This window comes from Prionailurus viverrinus, chromosome X (genome assembly GCF_022837055.1).
Source record: "Prionailurus viverrinus isolate Anna chromosome X, UM_Priviv_1.0, whole genome shotgun sequence".
In the NCBI taxonomy this organism is placed as follows: domain Eukaryota; kingdom Metazoa; phylum Chordata; class Mammalia; order Carnivora; family Felidae; genus Prionailurus; species Prionailurus viverrinus.
Window position 1 is genome coordinate 171,259 of NC_062579.1, and position 9,879 is coordinate 181,137.

Here is a 9,879-nt window from a genome sequence, read left to right on the forward strand (position 1 = left end):
CTCCCATGCAACTAATTTTTACAGTCTGGAAGCATGAGTTTTCGTGTTGCTTTGGCCTGGAGTCCAGTTCGTTTGGGTGGGCACCAGATTACAACCACTGATGAGAGCTCTTGGTTGACTGTCACTAAACCAACTCTTCACGTAGAGAGGATGGCATGCAAGATGTTCTCAGCAGCTCATTGGAGAAAGTCTCCAGAATCATGTTGGTTTTCTAACTAACAAAAGGACAAGTGAGGGTATAGGATACTTAGGTTGCCACCATAGATGCCTTGAGTTTCATACAAGAGGGTGTTAGCCTTCTTGAATCAAGCCCTGAGTCTCCTACCCATGGAATCATACGTTGGGCATGTCTGGAGCCTAAGATTATCCCTAAGGAAGATTTTGACAAGGAGTCTTTGCATCCTTTATGCTATGCCCTTTTGAACTCAGTAGAAGAAAAATCTGCTTCTGCCCCTTAAAGAATCTTATTTTCTTTACATTCAGAGAGGAAACAGTATTGATTAAATGTTTCAGGGAAAAAAAGATGGTCATCATAGTGGTGATGATGATAATGATGGTGGTGATGATGGTGATGATGGTGGTGATAAAGACGATGACGATGGTAATGGTGATGATGGTGATGGGGTTAATGATGGTGGTGTTGAAGGTCATGATAATAATGGTAGTAATGATGGCGACGGTGATATTGATGATGGTATTGGGCTTCTTGTTTTTCCAAGTGCTGTTTACAACCCCCATATGGTGGCTTGTGAAAGTTTGTATTCCAACCTCAAAACCTTTGTGGTCCACACATTCACATGTGTCTTGAAGCAAAGTGCTCATCTGAAATACAGAATCTCACAATATTCCTTAAATGAATTACTGAGAATTTGGACACACTCTCTACCTATCGTTTCTAATTTCTTCAGAGTTTTTGGTAACTTGCGCATCTTTGAGTTGACTGTGTTGTCGTAAAGGCTACTTGAGAACCTATATTAGTTGAAAGATGCAGTAAAAGATCTATTCTGATATACAGATATGTGAGGTGAAGAGGTTTAAATGACTCACACTCTCTTGGTCTGTTTAGGGTGCAGTAACAAAAATGCCACGGACTGGGCAGCTTAAGCAAGAAACATTTATTTCCCACAGTTATGGAGGCTGAGAGTTGAAGAGCAAGGCGCTGGCAGATTTGGTGTGGTCAGTACACGCCCCCTGGTTCATAGATGGCCATCTTCTCACTTTGTCCACCCATCATGGACTGGACAAAGTGGATCTCTGCAGTTATTTTTTTTATTATTATCATTATTTTTATTTGAGAGAGAGTGCGTGAGCATGAGCAGGGAAGAGGGGGAGAGGGAGAGAGGGAGAGGGAGAAGGAGAGGGGGAGAGAGAGAGAGAGAGAGAAAGAGAGAGAGAGAGAGAGAGAGAGAGAGAGAATCCCAAGCAGACTCCACACTCAGCACAGAGCCTGACATGGGGCTCAATCCCACAACCCTGGGATCATGACCGGAGCTGAAATCAAGAGTTGGATGCTCAACTGACTGGGCCACCCAGGCACCCCTGGGGATCTCTTTTATAAAGACACTAAACCCATTCATGAGGTCTCCACTGTCATGACCTGATCACCTCCACAAAGCCCTGCCTTGATAACATCACCTTGGGGGGTAGGGTTCAATATATGAATTTGGGTGGAACACAAATATTCAGTCTATAGCACCACTGAGAAGCTTTATTCATATGGTTGTAACAATTTTATTATGCATCAAATGTGGACATAATATCCTCTTTGGCAAGTAGGAGTGACATCGTCATAAATCGTTAATGTGTGAAAAGAAATTGCTTCTTCCTCTGACAGAGGTGATTTCCTCAGACTCTGAGCTGTTTATTTGAGGCCTCTTGCAGTGTTCAGAATAAATATCTGACAGGACAGCGACATTCCCAGTGACTTAGGTGTTATCATGCCTGGCTCGACGCTGACTATCTCTTTGCCTAGCTAAAGAGAAAGTTTTTTGATTTGTATTTAATCTTTTCCAGTTTGTAAGTTTGTACTAAAATTGGCATAATTCATAAGGATTGAACTGTGGATTTTGTGGTATGTATGACTTCTGGTTATTTCCTGTGTATTATAAATATAATTGTGAAATTGTTCTTAAAATCAACCATTCCTTATGACTGGTATACAGAAGAAGGTATGAAATTAAAGGGAGGCTGGGTGGCTCAGTTTATTAAACATCTGATTCTTGATTTCATCTCAGGTCATGATCTCACAGTTCATGAGTTCAGGCCCCGCATCGGGCTCTGTGCTGATGGTGCAGAGTCTGCTTGGGATTCTCAATCTCTCTCTCTCTCTCTCTCTCTTTCTCTGCCCCTCCTCCACTAGCACTCTCTATCCAAATAAACAAATGAACTTTTTTTTTAAAAAAGAAGGTATGAAATTAACAGCTCTACCTTGTATGACCCAGCTGTGCCTTCGAGTATAGATAGAAACCCTCTGGACTCTAGTTCACCATGGGGGAAACAAAGGAGGTTTCAGTGGCTGTAAATTCTGGTATTTGAATGAATGTTTATCATTGGCTTGAATGCAATGTCTTCTATGGGCCACAAAATGTACTCGTGAAGATCACTGATCTTCTTTACTCCTTGAGACATGAAACACGAAACAATACCTAAGTAACGAGGGAACAAAGTTCCACAGTAAAAACAGCAACAATCCTGTGGTGCCACAGATGTGCAGATCAATCTCCAGTTGCCCACAGAGGAGGTCTGTGGGTTCAGGACATATCTCAACTCTCTGAGCATCTGCTGTGTCACATGTACGAGATACTTAATAATACCAACATGACAATATGATAAAGACTCGATGTAAAGTGGAAGTAAATTTTCAGGTATGTGATTGGTGCCCATGAAGAAGCTTTTCTTTTTATTATTGAGGAAATGGAAGAGTGACCTCATCATGGCTTTCCTATTTATTCTGATGGCAGTGAGGAATAGAAAGGCAAATCTGCAGCGTGATCTTAAACATCTTTAAAACATGAAAGAATTTTAAGCATTTTGGATGACATGCATGCCATCCAGGATTCCCTGAGGCTATTTGTTAGAAATAGAAATGAAAACTGATGCCCCCAGTGAATGCTGTGAACAGATACAGCTAATAATTCTTGCATTGCCTCGATATGTTGAAGAAAGCATGTTCTGTGTCCCATCTTGTTGTCCCATTGCACATGGGCTGTGGAATTATTTCATTCCACTCGATTATTTCATTACACAACCAGAAAATCTTCTCACAGCATGTAACGATAGTGGAAATTACATATTTATCCATGTCAGTGCCTTGTTTTTCCCTACACATGCTTCAGTGTAGTTCAACAGATGAAGAGTCTACCATAGGGCCAGGCTGGGCAAGGCTTTCAGACAGGACCTTGTACGTGGTGCTTTTCAGCTCTGAGAGGACCAAGTCAAATATTTAGAACTGGTTGGCAACTCAGTGGTATTCTCTCTTACAACCCAATAGACTTCTTTGGTATTTTGCTTTATACATATGAAAACAACCTACAGGACAAACAGCAATGTACTTTGAGCTTTCTGTGGGCATACCCCAGCTCATGGACTTCTGAGCAAGAATCCTCTTTCCATGCAGGTGAAGAATATAGAAGGGCACATAGGCCCTCTTCATTATATCATTCAGTGGAAATACGCCCTTCTAAATAGAAATTTTAAGACTTTGACCTTTAAGCGGACTCCAAGTAACCATTCATGGCCAAGATGGAATTGTGTTCATATTCATCATGTAGGCACAGAGAAGTGGTATGGAGGTATTTGAGGAGCTATAACTGACATGAAATCTACATTAACTAAAAGAGTGAATAATCACCGTAATGAAATTTAGAAGCAAATGTGCCGTACAATAATGACGAGATGAGGATTTCAGAGAAGGTGTCACTCCAACTTTATGTTTAACCAGAATTAACTGAGAATCAGGATGTCTGTTTATATTCCAATAGACTCAGTCTTCCATGGGAGTTTCACTCGAGAAAAATAAGCACTGGTTCTTTCAAGAGGAGACAGTAGGTAGGTATCAGTTCTCACTTCCATAATTTGTAAGTTGTTTCCTTTTCCACGTATATTACTCTATGCATTTCCTCTACATTTTCAGTCACTGTTAAACATTGGAAGACCTTGCTTTTATTGGCATTGTTAATAGAAAATGTCATAAAGTGTTAAATATTTTGAAACAATATTTGAAACAAAGGTTTTATCTGGAGAGGGTGAAGGACAGGCTCCATCAGTTATTATCTTTCACAAAAAGAAAGATGTGGCAAGGAATATGGAGGAACCCCTTCTGTAATCCTTGAGGTACCCTTATGGGTGTGTGGCTAGCCTTCTTCAGATTCTGAAGTCTATGTAAGTAATTAGGAATCCACAATTTTCATATATCCTTTGTCTTCTGGTTCGTGGAGATACCACGCACAGTGGGTGCCAGGCTGAGAGGCAGACATGTACTAGGGGCACCCTTCATATCTCTTCACTTCTGAACCTTGTGCAGATAGTATGAAGCTGGATAGTCCAGGAGAAGCTCCCTGTAGAGGGTTCATTCTAACAGAGGCTCCCATGATCCCCAAACCTGGTATTCACATCTTTGCATAATTCTGTTTCATTGAGTGTTGGCCATCCCTTGATTTCCTTGTATCCAAAAGAATAAGAAAGAAGTGATAGGATGTCATAAAAGACTATGACTTCTGTCTTACTAACCCTCTTCTTTTTTTTTTTAACACTTTCTCAACTTATAGGGATTGATAAAGTAAGTAGTCACGTTTGAGAGCTTCCGATGGCTAGGATATTAGGGTGGCCTCTGACCAATTGTTATGAATTGAATGTTTGTGTCCCTCACAAATTCATATATTGTAGCTCAAAGTCCTGATGTGATGGTATTTGAGGTACGGCGTTTGGGAAATAATTAAGTTTAGATGAGGTTGGGGGCTACCATGATGGGCTAGTGTCCTTATAATAAAAAGAGACAGCAGCTCTCTTTCTCTTTTTGTCTCTGCAGGCACACTAAGAAGGGGTCATGTGAACACACAGGGAGGGGGTGGCCATCTACATGTCGAGAGAAGAGAACTAAAAATAAAACCCTACCTTGTTGACACCTTCATGTTGGACTTCCCAGTCTCTAGAACTGTAGGAAATAAATGGCTATTGTTTGAGCCACGCAGTCCAGGGTATTTCTCTATGACAGCCTGAGCAACAGGCTCATTGACAACAACAACGAAGACCTTTATCCAAAAAGCCTAGGAAGCTAGATGACTAGTGTCAGCTATTCTGGAGAAATAAAGTCTAGCAGATAATTATCCAGGGCAGTAAATTGGTCATAGGAAATGGATTACAAGGATGAAAAACATGTCCCATGATTTGCTCAAACATCTGAGTCTCTTCCATTTTCGACTTCATGTCTGTCTTATTTGGCTCATTATCCACTCTATTGGCAGAAGCCAACTCTTGAGTTCAAGGAATCTTGTCTGCCCTGTGGAATCCTGGTAGTCACTTAGGATTTTGTTTGTTTGTTTGTCATTTACTCAAATCTTTAGTTCCGACGCTTAAGCCAAAAGTTAGGGGGTGGATAGGGAGTGGATGGGGATAGTTTTGATGTTGGAACAAAGTGATTGGGTGCCTATCACTGAGTGTGGAAGATGGGTTGCATATTGGGAGAACCCAGAGGGAGCTGGAAGGCATAACTGTTACCAGCGCTAGGAAAGACCTGCTGGAGAGTGCAAATCAATAATTCACAATCTGCATCTGATAAAATTACTGCTAATTAAGTCTTCCCAATCAACAAGAGGAGTCATTCATTCACGAGGCTAGGAATAAATCCTGCATCAAACTTATGCAAATAGTGATTTTGCTCCTTTAATCAAACTTACTCTGGTACTGAGAGCATTAAATAAAACATTACATATCTTCCTTCCTTCTTTTGATGTTCTAAGTCTCTTGTTCATTATAGCTATAACAAGCTCAAAGCAACGAATTACATGAGAATCATACAGAACTGAATTACGATGCATATGCTTAACTCGGGTTGGCCCATTAAATAGCAAAGGGGACTCTGTTGTCATTTATATTTCAGTGGGATCTATCCAAGGAGGCCACAAGTGTCATTACAAGCATTTAGCAGGAGGATAAGAGGGATGCTAAGGAGGTGGTAGTCAGCAGTGTTCTTCAACTCCTGTTGCAAAAGTCAGAACGAGGAACGTTGGCCTCAAGTTTCAGCATAAATGAGGTTAGCTAGATTTCATTAAAAATTTTGAGATGCAAACGTGTGAGTAAGTGGGTATCTTCATATGGCAGAACCAACGATAACCCTTCTAGGGCTCCTGGGTGGTGTCTAACTCTTGACTTTGGCTCAGGTCCTGATCTCGCGGTTATGGGTTCAAGCCCCGTGTTGGGCTGTGCATTGAGAGTGCATCCTGTTTGAGATTCTCTCTCCCCACCCCATCTTTCGAAATAAATAAGTAAACATGTAAAAGCCAAAAAGCAATAACCCTTTTATCTCCAAGTCTATATCAATAAAAGGAGACAGAGAGAGAGAGAGAGAGAGAGAGAGAGAAAGAGAGAGATGATTGCCATTACTCATCAGTGAAAACAGAGGCTGCATGATATGTAATTTTTCTAACACATGGTTCTGGATTTCAGACTGTGCACCTAATAAAGCTTAAAGACTTAGTTCACATTACAAAGAGTCCAAGAGAGATCACTAAATATGGTGAAGTCTTATCTGACCACTCTTCCTTATTTCATTTCAATACCTGGGATAGAAAGATGGTAAGAAGTTGGAAAACAATTGGAGAAATTAATTCCTATGGGAATATTCTTTCTAGTGTTTTTTCAACTTAAAAGAGCACCAGTAAGAGTTTCTCGGGAAAGGGTGACATATTAAGAATGTAATGTCAGGCATCTATGTCTGAGCAGTTGGTTGGGACATTGCTTCCTTCCAGTGTGATCAAAAATACTGTTCTAGGGTGCACCGGTGGCTCAGTTGGTTGAGTGTCTGACTCAGTCTCAGCTCAGGTCATGATCTCACAGTTTGTGAGTTCGAGCCCTGTGTTGGGCTCCATGCTGACAGTGCAGAGCCTGCTTGGTATTCTCTCTCTCCTTCCCTCTCTGCTCATCCCCCACTCATGCGTGCGTGCAGTCTCTCTCAAAAATAAACAAACAAACCAACCTTAACAAAAGGTTTTATAAATTTTTTTTTAACGTTTATTTATTTTTGAGACAGAGAAAGAGCATGAACTGGGGAGGGGCAAAGAGAGAGGGAGACACAGAATCAGAAGCAGGCTCCAGGCTCTGAGCCATCAGCCCAGAGCCCGATGCAGGGCTCGAACTCACGGACCACAAGATCGTGACCTGAGCTGAAGTTGGACGCTTAACCCACTGAACCACCCAGGCACCCCAACAAAAGGTTTTAAAAATACTCTCCCAGCAGGGTTACTAAGTGGAAAGAATCTACCTGTGACTGTTATGATAAAAGTATGTTATAATATATTGTTTTCTTACAGCATGACTTACTCTGTGGCGAAACTCTACACTGTTGGTATCTCTCTAAAATAAAGATGCAACAAAACGTGGCATATATTAATAGCTCTGCTTTCTCAGTACATCCATGATCGGAAGGTCATGGCAGTGTACATCTTTGAAAGAAAAACACCTTTGATTTAAGAATGAATATAGTTTTGGGGATTGGTGTGTGTGTGTGTGTGGGGGGGGATATGTAGCTGTGTTTTTTAGGTGTTTGCATTTAATCACCATACACACTGAGTTATCTCTCTTCTATCCACTCAACTCAGTTAGTGTCCCACCCAAATACTTTAGACACAGCAATAAAAAGACAAATAGCCCCATTTAAAAAATGCACATAGGATTTGAATAGACTTTTCACCAAAGAAGAGGTAGAAATGGCTACCAAGCACATAAAAAGATGTTCAACACATTAGTCATTAGAGAAATGCAAATCAAAATCTCAGTGAGATACCACATCACAGAATGGCTAAAATTTAAAAAAAATGTTGTTAAGTACTCATGAGGATATAGAGTTTGGAGCTCCCATACCCTCCTGGTGGGACTGTTAAATGAGGGAGCTGGCTTTAGGAAACAATTCAGCAGTCACCCCAAATATGAAATGCGGAGTTGCCCATGACCCAGCATTCCTTCTCCAGGCTACATATGTAGGAGAAATGAAAACATACATCCATACAAAAAGTGGCCCATAAATGTTCACAATAATTACACAGAGGAAAAAAAAACTTCAACGTCCATCAACCAGTGAATGCACACACCAAATGTGGAATAGCTATATGATAGAATATTATTCAGTAATAAAAAGGAATTAAGCACTGATACATGGGAAAAAATGGATGGACCTTGATCGTGTTACGCTAAGTGAAAGAAATCAGACACAAAAGGCCACCTGTTGGATGATCCCATTAGGAAGAAATGTCTAAAATAAGCAAATCTATAGAGACAGCAAGGAGGTTAGTGATTTCCAGGGGCTGAGGACAGGGTGCGGACAGGGGTGACTGCTAATGGTTTGCAGTTTTCTTTGGGGTGATAAGAGCATTATGGAATTAAATGTAATGATGACTGCAAACACACTAACATATGTGAAATATGGAAAAGTGTGGACTTTAATGTTTTCTGGATTATACTTCAATAGAGCTGTTATTTAAAAAAAAATCTAGGTAGCTTTTCACCAATAGGTAGAAATTAAACAACACCACTTTTTTTCTTTTTAAGATTTTACTTATTTTTGAGAGAGAGACAGATGTGGGAGGGGCAGAGAGAGAGGGAGAAGGAGAGAATCCCAAGCAGGGTCCTCACTGTCAGCACAGAGACTGATGTGGGGCTCGAACTCACGAACGGTGAGATCATGATCTGAGCTGAAATCAAGAGTCAGATGCTTAGCCGACGGAGCCACTCAGGCGTCCCTAAACAACACTACTTTTAAGCAACCAATGGGTCGAAGAAGAAATTAGGAGGGAAATTAGAAACTATCTTGAGACATCTGAAAATGAAAATACAGCAGAAGTGGCTGCATTAAAGAAGAGGAAAGGTCTCCCATCAACAAACGAACTTCACTCTCCAAGGAACAAGAAAAACAAGAACAGACTGAGGCCAAAGTTTGCAGAAGGAGGGAATAATGAAGAATTCAGCAGAAATAAGTGAAATAGAGAATAGAAAAAAAAAAAACCAATGAGACGAAGAGTTGTTTTTTAAAAAAATAAGAAATAAAAAAGATATTAAAAAGGTGCCACAGACATCAACAGGATCTTAATATACAACTGAATAACTATCTGCTGAAGGGTCGGATCACCTACAAGAAATTGATAACTGAGTTCCTAGAAGCACACAATCTAGCAAGCTTGCATCCTGAAGAAGGAGAAAATGGGAACAGACCAAAGTCTGGTAAAGAGATGGAGTCAGGAATGAACAACCTCCCAATACAGAAAAGCTCGAGATTAGATGACTTTGCTGGGGAATTCTGTCAAACACATGGAGAATTAATGACAATCCTGCCATGTTCTTGTAAACAGGTGAAGAGGAGGGGATACACCCAGACCCATGTTTGAGGAGCCCTTGTTACTGTCCCCAACCAGGGGTTCGCCTTGCCTATACCTGGGCACACGCCTCCCCCCTCCCTGCCAAGGCAGCTCCTGGCCTGTGCGGAGCTTTGCTGAGCTGTGTAGACACGCGGGCGGCCCCTGTCGCTACACTGCGTAGACCAGCAGCTTCTCAGCAAGTTTACTAGAATCTATCAATCTCTCCCCAGGACTACACAGTCACACACTGGGCTTCTGTGCACAGTCACGAGGTCACCTTTTCACCCACGCTCTCCTTTCCCATCCCATTGACTCA